The sequence below is a fragment of the Capra hircus genome, chromosome 12, assembly GCF_001704415.2.
Source record: "Capra hircus breed San Clemente chromosome 12, ASM170441v1, whole genome shotgun sequence".
In the NCBI taxonomy this organism is placed as follows: Eukaryota; Metazoa; Chordata; class Mammalia; order Artiodactyla; family Bovidae; genus Capra; species Capra hircus.
In genome coordinates this window covers 16199824-16216079 of record NC_030819.1, presented here as the reverse complement: position 1 = coordinate 16216079, position 16256 = coordinate 16199824, and the positions used below count along the sequence as shown (strand labels likewise).

General features: G+C 41.8%; 1 protein-coding gene across 2 annotated transcripts in view; it reads left to right on the top strand.

Moving 5' to 3' along the window:
• The window catches only part of LOC102179751 (multidrug resistance-associated protein 4-like), a 607813-nt gene that overhangs the window by 68950 nt on the left and 522607 nt on the right, over window positions 1–16256 (top strand). The window lies entirely within an intron of this gene.

Below are 16256 nucleotides of genomic sequence, written 5' to 3'. Positions count from 1 at the left end.
TTTTATTCCAAGTTAGGATATTGTTCAGTTCAGTTCAGTGCCTCAGTCGTGTCTGACTCTCTGCAACCCCATGAATCGCAGCACGCCAGGCCTCTCTGTCCATCACCAACGCCTGGAGTTTACCCAAACTCATGTCCATTGAGTCGGTGATGCTACCCAACCATCTCATCCTCTATCATCCCCTTGTCCTCCTGCCTTCAATCTTTCCCAGCATCAGGGTCTTTTCAAATGAGTCCACTCTTTGCATCAGGTGGCCAAAGTATTGGAGTTTCAGCTTCAACATCAGTCCTTCCAATGAACATCCAGGACTGATCTCCTTAAGGATAGACTGGTTGGATATCTTTGCAGTCCAAGGGACTCTCAAGAGTCTTCTCCAACACCACAGTTCAAAAGCATCAATTCTTCAGTGCTCAGCTTTCTTTATAGTCCAACTCTTACATCCATACATGACTACTGGAAAAACCATAGCCTTGGCTAGACAGACCTTCATTGGCAAAGTAATGTCTCTGCTTTTTAATGTGCTTTCTATATTGGTCATAACTTTCCTTCCAAGGAATAAGCTTTCTTCTAATTTCATGCCTGCAGTCACCATCTGCAGTGACTTTGGAGCCCCTCAAAATAAAGTCTGACACTGTTTCCACTGTTTCCCCATCTATTTACCACGAAGTGATGGGACCAGATGCCATGATCTTCGTTTTCTGAATGTTGAACTTTAAGCCAACATTTTCACTCTCCTCTTTCACTTTCATCAAGAGGCTTTTTAGTTCCTCTTCACTTTCTGCCATAAGGGTGGTGTCATCTGCATATCTTAGGTTATTGATACTTTTCCTGGCAAATTTGATTCCAGCTTGTGCTTCTTCCAGCCCAGCGTTTCTCAAGATGTGCTCTTCATATAAGTTAAATAAGCAGGGTGACAATATACAGCCTTGACATATACCTTTCCTATTTGGAACCAGTCTGTTCCATGTGCAGTTCTAACTGTTGCTTCCTGACCTGCATACAGGTTTCTCAAGAGGCAGGTCAGGTGGTCTGGTATGCCCATTTCTTTCAGAATTTTCCACAGTTTCTTGTGATCCACACAGTCAAAGGCTTTGGCATAGTCAACAAAGCAGAAGTAGATGTTTTTGGAACTCTCTTGCTTTTTCAATGATCCAGCGGACATTGGAAATTTTTCTCTGGTTCCTCTGCCTTTTCTAAAACCAGCTTGAACATCTGGAAGTTCACGGTTCACGTATTGCTGAAGCCTGGCTTGGAGAATTTTGAGTATTACTTTACTAGCATGTGAGATGAGTGCAAATGTGCAGTAGTTTGAGCATTCTTTGGCATTGCCTTTCTTTGGAATTGGAATGAAAACGGACCTTTTCCAGTCCTGAGGCCACTGCTGAGTTTTCCAAATTTGCTAGCATATTGAGTGCAGCACTTTCACAGCATCATCTTTCAGGATTTGAAACAGCTCAACTGGGATTCCATCACCTCCGCTAGCTTTGTTCATAGTGATGCTTCCTAAGGCCCACTTGACTTCACATTCCAGGATGTCTGGCTCTAGTTGAGTGATCACACCATCGTGATTATCTGGGTCATGAAGATCTTTTTTGGATAGTTCTTCTGTGTATTCTTGCCACCTCTTCTTAATATCGTCTGCTTCTGTTAGGTCCATACCATTTCTGCTCTTTATTGAGCCCATCTTTGTATGAAATGTTCCCTTGGTATCTCTAATTTTCTTGAAGAGATCTCTAGTCTTTCCCATTCTATTGTTTTCCTCTATTTCTTTGCATTGATCCCTGAGGAACGTTTTCTTATCTCTCCTTGCTATTCTTTGGAACTCTGCATTCAAATGGGTATATCTTTCCTGTTCTCCTTGGCTTTTCGCCTCTCTTCTTTTCACAGCTCTTTGTAAGGCCTCCGCAGACAGCCATTTTGCTTTTTTGAATTTCTTTTTCTTGGGGATGGCAATATTGTTGGTGATTAGTAAATGATATAATGATCCTTGTCCAAAAAAATATCCTAGAACCTCAAGGAATATGTGCCTCATGGTTTTGAGAAAGTAAATTTGGACCAGAGCCCCAGTAATGTTACCAAGTCCAAGCTCACACTGCTCGCTGCCAATAAATCTGAGGGATGCAGAGCTGGCTGGCCAAGAAGGTGGCAGAATAATGTCTCAAAGTAACCATCCTATGGGAGTTCTAGATGCCAGGTTCTTTTATGGATCAGAGATGAGGTGAGGTGAGGTGAGGTGAGGAAACAAAGTTAAAAGGCCATTTAATCTTGCAAGTATCTCCTACAATGGCAAGCCTCAAGCAGGGGGATGTGTTAATTTCTTCATTCCTGCCATCTACAGGTGGACAGGGTTCTGAACAAAGGCAATTTCATTTAACAGCCAGGCAGAGGGGCAGGATTCTCTGAGGCAGGCCATTATGTGTGACTGCAACAACAAATGTGGCCTAAAACACAGATCTATCATGGAAGAATCAAAATTGACTCTTCCCAGTTACAATAGCACAGGTTCTCAGCAAATAATTGTTTTCAATTTTAATTGGAATATAGTTGCTTTACAATGTTGAATTAGTTTCTGCTGTACAGCAGAGTGAATCAGCTATATGAACACATACATTGCCTCTTTTTTTGATTTCCTTCCCATTTAGGTCACCACAGAGCATTGAGTAGAGTTCCCTGCGCCATACAGTAGGTTCTCATTAGCTATCTATTTTATACATAGTAGTGAAGATATGTCAATCATGCTTTCCCAGTTCATTCCATCTCCCCTTCCCCCTTGTATCCATAAATTTCTTCATTTCTGCTTTATAATTAAGATCATTTATATTGTTTGTTTCAGATTCTATCTATATGCATTAATATACAATATTTGTTTTCTCTTTCTGACTTATTTCACTCTGTATGCCACTCTCTAGGTTCATCCACATCTCTACAAATGATCCAATTTTGTTCCTTTTTTGGCTGAGTAACATTCCACTGTATAGATGTACTACATTTTCTTTATCCATTTCTCTGTTGATTGACATTTAGGTTACTTCCATGTCCTGGCCATTTTAAATAGTGCTTCAGTGAATATTGAGATTCATGTGTCTTTTAAAAAATTAAGTAATATATTTTAATTAGATGATAATTACTTTACAATTTTGTGGTGATTTTTTTTTTTTTTTTTAACTGTACATTGAATTATAGTTTTCTTTGGGTATAAGCCCAGTAGTGAGATAGTTGGGTCACGTGGATCAGATCACATCTGATAAATATTTTCCTAAAGTGGTGATTGTCACCCCCTCCTCTTCAGGGGGAACAGAATCCAGATCTCTGCATCTCAGCTGAAGTTGCCCAGAGCTCCCAAGAGCACACCCATTCCCCTGGCTGCCCCCGTCCCAGTGGGCTGGGTATCTGAAGCCAAAGGCCCTGATTGGGAGGAGCTCCAGTTTCACTGTGAATTGTGGAGAATTGTGAGCCACCCATGCTGGTTCCTGTCCCTGGCTGCGGGGGTGGATTGCTGGTTGAAGGTGGAGTCTGGGAGCCTGGCATTGGCAGAGGGTGAAGGAAGGGATGTACAGGGAAGACCAAAGGCAGAAGCCATGAGGTAATAACCTCCATGACCCCAAAGGGCTTGGGTCAAGATCCCCCAGAGGACAGTCCACCTGGGGACACAGTGCTGGCAGCACCCTGTTCTGGCTGAGCCTGCTGGGGGTTTGCTGCAGGCCCCCCTGCGGGGCTCGTGCTCTCCGTGGTCCCTTAGCGCTGCCTTAGGGACACAGGCAGCCTGTGAGTGTGTGAGGGCAGCAGGGATGGAAGATGCAGTTGCTGAGAAAGAGGTGTTTTACGTGGAGAAGGTGGTGGGTTGTCATCAGCCCACTGTGTTGGGGTTAAGGGGGTAGGTCAGGTGGTTTACAGGTAGGCTGTGTAGTTGCTTAAGAGGCTCTGTTGGACTTCCCTGGTGGTCTGGTGATTAAGATGCCATGCTTCCAATGCAGGTTCCATCCCTGTTTGGGGAACTAAGATCCCACATGCTGCATGGCATGGTTGAAAAAGGAAAGAAAAAGACTCTGTTTTACTGAAGGGCACTGGGAGCAGTAGGCAGCTTGGTAGGTGAAGTCTGCCCCATACAACTGGAGAAACCAGAGAATCTGTCAGCTCACAGATGACTGGATAGTTCTGGGAGATAGAGCTCTCCTTGATGACACAGGTGGGTTGGTCATTGTGGCAGAGGATGGGACAGGTATGTGGGGCAGAGTGCTACCTCTGAGAGGGCACAGACCACCTAGATAACTGCAGTGCCTTGGGAAGGGCAGTGGGGAGTGTTGATTCCAAAACTGTTTATCTCCAGAATTACTTCCAGGAAGGCCAGGCCTGAGGTTGCATAAGGTGGAGCCCTGGCTCCTCTTTCAGGAGGTCTGTTGTTGGGTGGTCATGGCAGAGAAGTGGGAAGTCAAGGACATTGCAGATGTGGGGGCTCATCCTTTGTAGTACTAGAAGTACTAGTAGCAGTAAAGGGGCTCATACTCAGTAGTTGTGATGGTGGTCACAGCAGTACTATTAGTAGTATAGTAATAATAGTATTAAGTATACTTGAAAAATACTATAATTTGGAACTTCTATGAGTACTTTATATGTGGTAAAAGTTTTATTCCTTTGCTTAACTCAACTAACTCATAGGTATTATATTACCCCCATTTAAGGAGAGAGGACATTTAGTACCAAGCAGTTATATCATGGGAGAAGGCGATGGCACCCCACTCCAGTACTCTTGCCTGGAAAATCCCATGGATGGAGGAGCCTGGTGGGCTGCTGTCCATGGGGTCACTAGGAGTCGGACACGACTGAGTGATTTCACTTTCACTTTTCACTTTCATGCATTGGAGAAGCAAATGGCAACCCACTCCAGTGTTCTTGCCTGGAGAATCCCATGGATGGAGGAGCCTGGTGGGCTGCTGTCCATGGGGTCGCTAGGAGTGGACATGACTGAGTGACTTCACTTTTTTCACTTTCATGCATTGGAGAAGCAAATGGCCCACTCAGTGTTCTTGCTGGAGATCCAGGGATGGGGGAGCCTGGTGGGCTGCTATCTATGGGGTTGCACAGAGTCGGACATGACTGAAGCGATTTAGCAGTAGCAGCAGCAGCAGCAGCAGCAGCAGCAGTTATATCATGTGCCTATGGTCACATGAAGCATGAAGGACAGACTGAGGTTTCCTCTCAAGTGCTCTGACTTCTGAGCCTGACCATCTCAATGACTGAGAGCTCATCCAGGATCAGGAAGGCTCATCTTAAGAGCTTTGTTTTCATGGTCTCAGACTCATGCCACCTGACCTTGGCCTAAGTATAAGAAATAGGATACTAGGAACTCCTTGGAACAGAAAGTCAGATTGGGGATCATAAATGAGGGTGGAACCAAGGTGATTGAACCCCGGGTTCCTGAAGTGACTAGGTGTTGACAATATTAGCAGCAGTGTCATGCTTTGTTCAGGTGGGCCAGGAGCCCTTTAGGAAGCCACTTTCCCTCATTACCATCCCCAAGTGGAAGAGGTTGTAACTGACCTGGTGAGCTAAGTTCTAAATAACCATCCACAGTCTTACATATTGGCTCCTTTAGTAGGAAGGTAATGGTTCTTGGACATGACAGCATTGGGACTTCGAGGAATTGATCTCTGCCCATATCATCAATGTTGTTACTCAGAGTACCTGGAAGCTTGCAAAGAGCTGGTATCTCTGTGAATCTGGAGCCACATTTGCTCAGTGAGAATGAGAACCCCAGGTCAGTTACTGAGATGTGGAGAGTTATCCTTCTCTGATGTCTGAATACACTTTCCTGCACACAGTGTGTGCCCCAGGCCTGAGGTCTTAGGGTGATGGCTGGGTAGGACCAGCTGGCCTGATTAGGATAATAATGGAAGAACTCTTCATTCTGATGCAGTGAAGTTCAAGAAGTTTTGGGACAGTAAAGCTCAATGAGAAGTAAACGTTGAATATTTCCCCTGGCAGCTAAAAGAAGCCTGAAATCCAACACAAATACTTCTGTTTTCCTAGACTTATCTGTTGACCCCCTGCTGTTTGGAAAAGTTAGAAAGAAGTTATTTCTTATAAAAAAGCTAGAGTCTGCCACATTTCAGAAATGATCTGCAGGTGGTGTTTGGGTTTTCAGTGATTAAATCTGCTGAGTTAGATGGAATGAAAGCTAAATAATTGGTTTCATGAAATAACTTCCCATTTTGTGATCTTCTGTCTATGCTGCTTTCCTGTCTTTGTATTTTATTTTAATTTTTTTTTAGAAAAGCATAGTACATATTTTGTTTTATTTATTTATTTATATTTTTTGACCATGCGACTTGGCATATGGGATCATAGTTCCCTGATCAGGGATCAAACCCTTGCCTCCTGCATTGGAATTGTGGAGTCTTAACCACTGGACTACCAGGGAAGTCCCTGGTCTTCGTATTTTAGCAGTGGAAGATCTAAACTGAACCCAGGATTCTTTAAAATATAAACAGATTTTCTTTGTGACCTCCAGGTCTCTTAATTCCTCTGGTACACAGAATGCCTTGCAGATTATCCATGATTCCCAAGCAGTGTGCTATTACCAATCATAGCAGCACCAGCAAGAAGAGGCAGATGATGCCAGTTCAGGGTGAAGCTTTTAGGGTTAGTTTTCAAACTACGAAAACCTTTGTCCTGTGAATATTAGGAATCCCTTTAATGCTTAGAGCAACAAGTACCAGACTAATGTTGAATTTGGTGTGCTTGTAGGTCACTCCTAATTAGGACAGAATAGCCAGAGAGCTCCCAGCATGCCTGGCCCCTGTGTGCACCTCCGTACAGATAGCAGGTTGGGAGGACAGGTCTCTGTCTGCCCAGGGCCCTCCGGGTGGAGAGGAGGAGCTGAAGCCTCTGCCTGGGCCAGAGACACAGAGACCACCTCCCAGGTTATCAGCGCTTCTCTCTGAGAGGTGAGGTCTCCACCTGCTGCTGTGTAAGTGGGATGATCTCAGACAGCCAGAGTGGGTTCACTCAGTCCCTTTCTCTAAGAGGGGTTGAGTGGCCGGGAGTTATGTCCTATTCTCATGACCCTTAGAAATGGCCTAGCATTGCCTGGTTACCCAGTCACTTGGTCTCTGTCTGAAGTCACTTTTGCTGATGGTCTCTGGGCCAGGTGGATACTGTACGAAGCATATATTTGTGTAAATCTTCACTTTGGAGCTTAACTGATGGGCAAGAAGTAAACAGAAACCTCTGAGTCCCATAGTAAGGTTTCTGCCTTGGCTGAGAGCTGGTTCCCCAAGAGCTATACTTGGTCTTTACATTTATTTCCCAACCTTTTGTTCTAAATGTTCCTCACCTCCACTCAACTGAGAAGACTAGAGAGTGGGGCTGGTGGTGAAAAAGGTACAGTGGGGTGAGAGCAACCATTGAGGACAACACAGTAAGGGACAGGAGGAAGGAGCATTGAGCCAAATGGACAGGAACCTGCTGTGTGTACCCTGCTGGTTCTTGAGTGTTTATATTATCCATTTGGTATTAGTAATATCCACAGTGATGACCTTGAGTCATAATGTAGCCACACGTTCTGGGAAACAAACTCACCCAGAAGGATAATCCAGATAGTGGAGTGCAGTTTATTACACTGGCGGGCCCAAGGCAGAGTCTCCTCTTAGCCAAGGACCCTGACCAGTTTTTGCGAAAACCTTTTATACCCTAAGTATACGTGCTCAAACCCACCTCCCTAAATTCCTTGAAACTAGTCTGGACAAGGTGAAAGAGAGACATGATCAAAGTTATCCCATGATTCATGTGTCATAAGCCTAGATATTTAAACAGTAGACATTTATCAATAGGCCTGTGGTTATACCCTGATAAGCATAATGGGATTTAAAACTTTGTTCTGTTACAGAGATAATTAGTACATTCTTTTAGGCGACTGGAGAGTCTAGGTACAGGTCCTGAGGCTCCTTCACTGGGCGAGGGGGGGGGGCGGTCTGGTTTTCCATTGGTATGTTGTTTCCATAGATACTGGGCATATAGCTCAAAGTCCACAATCTGGCCCAAGATGGAGTCCTGCTTTCAAGATGGAGCCTGTTCTGTGTCCTCCTTCAATAAATGAAGGTTATCTTTTCAATCCACTTTCATCTTGTTTTTAAAAGCATGTATAAGTTTTTATTATAGCATTAAAAATTTAAAAAATTGAAGTATAATTGGCTTACAACATTGTATTAGTTTCAGGTGTGCCAGATAGAGTTTCAAGAATATTTCAAAAATACAAAAACAGCATAGGATTATAGGGCAGCAGAATATGTCAGCCTAGAATATGCATCTTTGGATTATTTTGAGCTGAGTTGTTTGGTTTTTTTTTTTTTTAGAATAGACACAGGAGAAGCTCTGAAAACAGAGTATAAGCTAACCTTCTGTAAGGGACATTTACACTGATAAAGGAAATCTCCATTCGTAAGGGTGTCTCCCTCTTTGTACCAGAAAGATGGCTCTGAATCACATAAGAATCCTGTCAATGGAGAAGTCTTCCAGAAGCCTTAAATCTGCATGACACAACCAGTCCCACCCTGTTGCTTTTCCTATTAATCTCTCATAAGTACTACCTCACTTTTCTGTTTTTCTTGAGCTCAAGATGGTATTTAAGGTAGTGAATTGAGCCAGGAGTTACTCAGTTTTCCTGAGTAGGAGGTCTGCATATCAATAAACTTCTGTTTCTTTTTCTCTGTTATTCTGTCTTTTATTACAGGGAGTGTTAGCTAAGAACTCAGAGGGTAGAGGGAAAATAAGCCTCTATGTCATCCTAAGTCAGCTTCAGCAGTTCCCAACTCATGAGCAGTCTTGAATCATCTGAACCTCGACTCTCACTTACCCAAATTATTTTGAGGCAGTACCTAGATATCGCATCATTTTTATTCTGTAAATATTTTAGTCTGTATCTTGAAAAGATATAGAATTGTCCCTTTATATAATTCTATTCCCATTATTATGCCTAAATATTAACTTTAATATCATCAATATCGAGCCATTGCACACAGTTGTCCTATTTCCCCCTGCCTTGTAGTCTGAAGCAGAATCAAAAAAGGTGCATTTGGTTGACAGAGGTTGCATGGGTTACTTTCTATTCCCCTCCACCTCTTGTCTCTTTCCTCTCAGCTCTGTATTTTACTTATTATTAATATTTAAATGGAAGAAACCAAGTTGTTTGTCCTGGAGAGATTCCCACAGTCTGGATTTGGCTGATTGCTTCTCTCCCTGTGTCTTTTAACATGTTCCTCTGACAGCCTACAGTCCATGGGGTCACAGAGTTGAACATGACTGAGCGACTAACACTTTCACTTTCTGGCACCTTAAGTTAGTGGTTAGAAGCTGATCTGACTCATTTAGGATTTCCCTGCCCCTCTATTATAGGAGGTAGGCTTGTAGGGTTGTGCACCTCCCTTATAAAGTAGATGAAGTCTTCTCTTTTTGTGTGTGTGAGATGTTAGGAACTATTCATGATCATTACTCAAGTTTCATTAACTCATTAGGAATGACAAAATGTTGACGTTCTAATTCTAATTTTTACCTTTTTCATTTATTATCTAAAATAAAGAGCCACTTGTCATTGTTAACTTTGATTACTCCGAGCCAAAATCTCTGCAGATGGTGACTGCAGCCATGAAATTAAAGGACACTTACTCCTTGGAAGAAAAGTTATGACCAACCTAGATAGTATATTCAAAAGCAGAGACATTACTTTGCCGACTAAGGTCTGTCTAGTCAAGGCTATGGTTTTTCCCGTGGTCATGTATGGATGTGAAAGTTGGACTGTGAAGAAGGCTGAGCGCCGAAGAATTGATGCGTTTGAACTGTGGTGTTGGAGGAGACTCTTGAGAGTCCCTTGGACTGCAAGGAGATCCAAGCAGTCCATTCTGAAGGAGATCAGCCCTGGGATATCTTTGGAAGGAATGATGCTAAAGCTGAAACTCCAGTACTTTGGCCACCTCATGCGAAGTGTTGATTCATTGGAAAAGACTGTAATGCTGGGAGGGATTGGGGGCAAGAGAAGAAGGGGACGACAGAGGATGAGATGGCTGGATGGCATCATTGACTTGATGGGCATGAGTCTGAGTGAACTCTGGGAGTTGGTGATGGACAGGGAGGCCTGGCATGCTGTGATTCATGGGGTCGCAAAGAGTCGGACACGACTGACCGACTGAACTGAACTGAACTGAACTGATAGTATGTATAGGAATGGCAGGGAAAATTCTTATGTTTTTAACTTGAAACATTTTTTCCCCCTTCTTTATTATTTTTGCCAAGCCAAGTGACATGTGGAATCTTTGTTGCCTACCAGGGATCAGACCCATGTTCTCTGCATTGAAAGTGTGGAGTCTTAACCACTGGACCACCAGAGAAGTCTCTCTCTCTTTTTTTTTTTTTCCTCTAAATATATGTGCTTTGTTGTAGTGTAGTTGACTTACAATGTTTCAGATGTACAGCAAAGTGATTCAATTATATATAGTAGTGTTAGTCACTCAGTCCTGTCCAACTCATTGTGACCCCATGGACTGTAACCTGCCAGGCTCCTCTGTCCATGGAATTCTCTAGGCAAGAATACTGGAGTGGGTTACCATTCCCTTCTCCAGAGGATCTTCCCAACACAGGGATCGAACCCAGGTCTCCCACATTGCACGCAGATTCTTTACCATCTGGGCCACAAGGGAATACTTCAATTGTACATATATGCATATATTATTTTTGAAATTATTTTCTGTTATAGGTTATATAAGATATTGATTATAGCTCCCTATGCTATACAGTAAACCTTTGTTGCTTTTCAGGTATTTATTTATTTATTTTTTAATTAGAAATCTAGCATTCTATCCATACTAAGTCAAACAAGTAGAATCAAAATGTCATAAAATTTTTAGCTAGACAAAAGTTCATGTTTTCTAAAATATATATATTATACATATTATTTATGTATACAAAAGCTTTCCTACTGCACTTGATAAAGGGTTGAGGAAGAACATCAAAAACAAAAGAAGAGATGGAGAAATTGGAAAATACAAACTAAATAAAATTGGAGCACTGAATATGAAATAGAAAAAGTGAAAAAAATTAGATAAAAGTAAAGGATCATCATATAGTCCAGTTATTTTTAAACATGGCTGCTCATTAGAGATATACCTAAAGCTCTGGAGAAAAAAAAGCAATACCTATACATTTGTATTTTTTGAAAAATTCCAAGATAATTCTGATATGCATCTGGATTTTAAAAAGTGGTAACAAGTTTTTCTATTAAATTGCAGTTTTTGTGATACAGAATATTATTTTTCTGTTGACCAATCATGACAAAATGGCATTGAGTACTAGTTACATAATCACAATAGCAAAACATGTTTATCAGTTTTCACAATCAGTAGCCAGATAAAAAAATAAAAGATAATTACAATTGCAAACCACAACTAACCTAACAATATAAAATGAAAGAAAGATGTGAAAGTCTTAGTTGCTCAGTCATGTCTAACTCTTTGTGACCCTGTGGACTGTAGCCCACCAGACTCCTCTGTCTGTGGGATTCTTCAAGCAAGAATACTGGATTGGGTTGTCATTCCCTTCTCCAGGGGATCTTCCCAATCCAGGGATCAAACTTGAGTCTCCCACAGGCAGATTCTTTACTGTCCAAACCACCAGGGAAGTCTATTCAGTTCAGTTCAGTTCAGTTGCTTAGTCGTGTCAGACTCTTTGTGACCCCATGAATCGCAGCATGCCAGGCCTCCCTGTCCATCACCAACTCCTGGAGTTTACTCAAACTCATGTCCATAGAGTTCGATGATGCCATCCAGCCATCTCATCCTCTGTCGTCCCCTTCTCCTCCTGCCCCCAATCCTTCCCAGCATCAGGGTCTTTTCCAATGAGTCAACTCTTCGCATGTGGTGGCCAAAGTATTAGCAATATAAAATAATTACATACAATTTGAGGGGTCAGGGAGTGATGTGGTAATTGTAAGTGCACATATGCATATATTTTCATCCACTCAGCCAGTCTGTGTCTTTTGTTTGGTGGATTTGATCCTATCATTGTTTTCTTTTTGTTTATTTTCTGTAGGTCTTTTCCTTCTCTTGTGTTTCCTGGCTAGAGAAGTTCCTTTAGCATTTGTTGTAAAGGTGGTTTGGTGGTGCTGAATTCTCTTAACTTTTGCTTATCTGAAAAGCTTTTGATTTCTCCATACTCTCCCTGGGTAGAGTATTCTTGGTTGTAGGTTCTTCCGTTTGAGCACTTTAAATATATCATGCCATTTTCTTCTGGCTTGTAGAGTTTCTGTTGAGAAATCAGCAATTGCCTGAAGGGAGTTTCCTTGTATTTGTTGTTTTTTTCTTGGTGAAGTGAAGTGATGCTTTTAATGTTTAATATTTTATCTTTGTCTTTAATTTTTATCAGTTTGATTACTATGTTTCTTGGTGTGCTCCTCCTTGGGTTTATACTAATTGGAGTCTCTATGCTTCCTCAACTTGGTTGACTATTTCCTTTCCCATGTTAAGGAAGTTTTCAGCTATTATCTCTTCAAATATTTTCTCATGTGCTTTCTTTCTCTTTTCTCCTTCTGGGACCCCTATAAGGCAAATGTTCACATGCTTAATGTCCCAGAGGTCTCTTTGTCTTCATTTCTTTTAATTCTTTCTGTCCTCCAGGTCATTTATTCATTCTTCTGTCTCAGTTATTCTGCTATTAATTCCTTCTAGTGTATTATTCATCTCTGTTTGTTTAGTTCTTCTAAGTCTTTGATAAGCATTTATTGCATCTTCTCCATTATTTTCCCAAGATTCTGGATCATCTTCACTATCTTTATTCTGAATTCTTTTTCTGGAAGGTTGCCTAGCTCCACTTCATTTAGTTGTTTTTCTGGGGTTTTATCTTGTCCCTTCATCTGGGACATAATTTTCTCCTTTTTCATCTTGATTGATATTTTGTAGTATGGCTCTTATTTTAGCTGCTGTAGGATGATAGTTCTTCTTGCCTCTTCTGTCTTCTGTTTGATGGAGGAGGCAAAGAGGCTTGTGTAAGCCTCCTGATGGGAAGGACTGGTGGTGGGAAAAACTGGGTCCTGCTCTGGTGGGCAGGGCCTTGCTCAGTATAGTTTCAATCCAATTATCTGATGAAGGTGGGGTTGCACTCCCTCCCTGGTAGTTGTTTGACCTGAAGTGACCCAGCCCTGAGGTCTGGTAGGGGTCTATGGTAGGGTTAATGGTGACCTCCTAGAGGGATTACATCAAGGGGGACCTTCCTGGACTGCTCATTCCAGTGCCCCTGACCCTGTGGTAAGCCCCTGCTAACCCCCACCTTCACAGGAGACCTTCCAATGCTAGCAGGTAGTCCTGGTTCAGTGTCTTGTGGGGTCCCTGTTCCTTTCCTTTGGGTCTTGGTGTGCATGAGATTTTGTTTGTGCCCTCTATGACTGAAGTCTCTGTTTCCCCCAGTCTTTTGGAAGTCCTATAATCAAATTCCACTGGCCTTTAGGTCAGATTCCCTGGAGAGTCCCAGTTCCTTTGTCAGATCTCTAGGCTTGGAAGCCTGACATGGGATTCAGAACCTCCACAACAGTGGGAGAACTTCTTTGGTTTTACTGTTCTCCAGCTTGTGGGTCACCCACCCAATGGTTACGGGATTAGATTTCATTGTGATTATGCCCCTCCTACTGTCTTGCTTTGTCTTTTTCTTTGTCTTTGGATGTGGGGTATCTTTTTTTTTTTTTTTTTTTTTGGTATGTTCCAGCATCCTCCTGTCAATAGTTGTTCAGCAGTTAGTTGCAGTTTTGGTGCTCTTTCAGGGGGAGATGAGTGCATGTCCTTCTACTCTGCCATCTTGAACTGCCTGTTTTTTTACTTTTTAAAAACTAGTTTTCAAAATAGTGAGTTGCTTCTCCTCTGGGGCTAATGAATTTTGTTGTTGTTGTTATTTTGTTTGTTTTGTGAAGTCCCAAGTATTTAAGCATTTCTGATGTGCTTCAGTTGTTATGATGATTACAGTTGTTATGCTTATGCCAACCTTTGGCCATCTTTGGCCAGTGAGAGTCTATCCAGGTTGGGTCCTAAGTCTTTTGTACATATTCTAGTAGGCTTAGCTAGCCTTTTCTGCTTTCTGGTGTGACAAGATATTTTTAGTTCATCTTGTACAGCTTTTCCCCCAGCCCTGATATCAGCATTTCTTCAAGCAACTCTGGCTCCTTTTGGTGGGAAATGGTATCTAAAGTTTATAGTCTGAGCACTAGAGTTGCTCCTTGCTGCTTAGTGGTTATTGCTTCTCAGCTTTTTGATTAGACAAAGAGAGAATACATTTAACAGTTTTTAAATTTGGTTTATTTTTATTTTTGGTTGTGCTGGATCTTTTTTGCTGTGTGGGCTTTTCTCTTGTTGCTGCGAATGGGGGCTACTCTCTAGTTGTGGTGTGTGGGCTTCTCACTGTGGTGCCTTCTCTTTTTGCAGAGTACAGGCTCTAGGGCACTCAGGCTTCAGTAGTTGTGGCACATGGGCTTAGTTATACTCTGGCATGTGGAATGTTCCTGGGTCAGAAATAGAACCAGAGTCCCCTGCATTTGGCAGTTGAATTCCTAACCACTAGACCACCAGGGAAGCTGTAGAATACCTTTTTTTTTTTTTTTTAAGATAAACAAATCATCAGTCTACATGAGTATTTCCAATTCAAATCAGATTCAGGACATTAGTGTTTTTTATTCATCTCATTTCTCTTAAATCTATAACATAACTCTTTTTTTCCTGTCATCTATTCTCTGTTGTCCCATATCTAATCCCAGTTTTCAATGATAACAATATAATTATATTCAAGTGTTTTACCTTACGATATGAACACTATCACCCATAATGTGACTTCTCAAAACAGTTTTAGAATTTTTTGCAGTTCATATTCTCTTTAAGTAGATATATCACACAGAGGGTACATTTTCAAATTATTTTGTTTTCAGTTCAGTTCAGTTCAGTCGCTCAGTCATGTCTGACTCTTTGCAACCCCATGAATTGCAGCACGCCAGGCCTCCCTGTCCATCACCAACTCCCAGAGTCTACTCAAACGCACGTCCATCGAGTTGGTGATGCCATCCAGCCATCTCATCCTTTGTCATCCCCTTCTCCTCCTGCCCCCAATCCCTCCCAGCATCAGAGTCTTTTCCAGTGAGTCAACTCTTCACATGACAAGGCCAAAGTATTGGAGTTTCAGCTTTAGCATCAGTCCTTCCAATGAACACCCAGGACTGCTTTCTTTAGGATGGACTGGTTGGATCTCCTTGCAGTCCAAGGGACTCTCAAGAGTCTTCTCCAACACCACAGTTCAAAAGCATCAATTCTTCAGCACTCAGCTTTCTTCGCAGTCGAACTCTCACATCCATACATGACCACTGGAAAAACTATAGCCTTGACTAGGCAGACCTTTGTTGGTAAAGTAATGTCTCTACTTTTCAATACACTATCTAAGTTGCTCATAACTTTTCTTCCAAGGAGTAAGCGTCTTTTAATTTCATGGCTGCAATCACCATCTGCAGTGATTTTGGAGCCCCCCAAAATAAAGTCTGACACTGTTTCCACTGTTTCCCCATCTATTTCCCATGAAGTGATGGGACCAGATGCCATGATCTTTATTTTCTGAATGTTGAGCTTTAAGCCAACTTTTTCACCCCTCTTTTTCACTTTCATCAAGAATAGTTATTTTTAATATAGCTCTGCCAACCAATTGGATGAGTATATATTTAGTTACTTTTGTTTCATTTTACTCTGAGATTTTAGGAATTGCTTTTTAAAAAATTAGTTGTTTTATAATTATAATTCTGTATAATGTTTTCATGCTTCCAAAGTTAAAGCAACAGAAGAAGCTACTTTTAAAAAAAGGTTGATATCCTTGTTCCATTCTAATACCTTCTCCTTTTAGAGGCAACTTAACAAACCCATTTGGATTTATCTTTTCATTTTGTGAATGTAGTGCTTTCTGAACACTCAATTTTTCCTAATGTGCAGAAAGGTCTTAATTTCATCATTGGAATCTCAGAGGACTTGGGTTGGTCATTAAAGGGGGTTTTTTCTTGGAAAGTATATGATATATGTCACAATTGGAATTTCTGAATTTAAAAACCCTTTGTGGTAGACATCCCTGGTGCTCCAGTGGTTAGGAATCCTCCTGCCAGTGCAGGGGACACTGGTTATATCCCTGGTCTGGAAAGATTCCACATGCTACAATGCAACTAAGCCTCACTGCACCACAACTACTGAGCCTGTGCTCTAGAG